Here is a 1,119-nt window from a genome sequence, read left to right as displayed (position 1 = left end):
TCTCGAATAAAAAGTAATAGAGTAATCCATTTTTGGGTTGTTCAGTTATAAGTATTAGTATTAGAATATTTGATAATTTTTGAACTAAAGCTAATTAATATTTTAAGGTGTATAAACTGTATTTAAGATATTCAGGTATCCATTCAGTTTTCGGTTTAGATTCAATTTGGTTTAGAATTTTCTGTTTCATCGATATATGAACTATTAATGTATTTGTTAACACTGATTTAGTTTTGTTTTTTTTTTTTATGTTATTTCAGTTCGGTTTTCGTTCTCAATTTATATGCCAAAACTTAATTTTTTTTGTACAATTTGTCTTGTATTTGATAAATAACTGATTTAGTCGTATTCTAAAAGCACAATTTTTATTATATTAAATTCCAATTTAAAAGAAGTAAAGATTTGTGAATTATAATATTATGTGTTTTCAAATAAGAGGTATCTACTATATGTATATATGTGTACAATGTATACGTTTGTAAATTCTACCGAGATAGATTTTAATCTTGGGCTTTGATTGATTGTGCTTATTTTTGACAAATGTAATTTCAAATAGTTATAATTACTTAATTGTTCATTATATATATAATATATTATATAATTAAAAACGATTTTACATTAATAATATTATATGTATATGTTATAGTAGATAATGACTTGTAAATAAATATAACAAAGTCTTCAAAATAAAAATTATAAAAGAAGAATTCTTATATATATATATATATATATATATATATATATATATATATTGTGTTTTTATCTGAAAATATTTTTTTATTATAAAATTTTAAAGTAAAATATAAAATAATATATAATTAAATAATAACTAAGTAAAAACATTTGTATAAAGATATTTTCTATAATATTTCTAATCTGTGAGTGTATTTAAAATTTCAATACAATAATTAGTATATAAATTTTATGAAATTTTTTGTCATATATAAGCAATTTAATGTTTGATTCAAACTTTTTGACAACATAATAACCTATCATGCCGATTTTTGAATTAATAAGACATAAATTATTAAATATTTGTCTTTTAAATATTTCGGCATGTGAGGAAAGAACACGTAGTTATGATAGTATATCTTAACCAAAATATAGTTGCGGACAGTG

The sequence above is a fragment of the Brassica rapa genome, chromosome A04 (genome assembly GCF_000309985.2).
Source record: "Brassica rapa cultivar Chiifu-401-42 chromosome A04, CAAS_Brap_v3.01, whole genome shotgun sequence".
NCBI lineage: Eukaryota > Viridiplantae > Streptophyta > Magnoliopsida > Brassicales > Brassicaceae > Brassica > Brassica rapa.
This window is presented reverse-complemented; position numbering follows the sequence as displayed.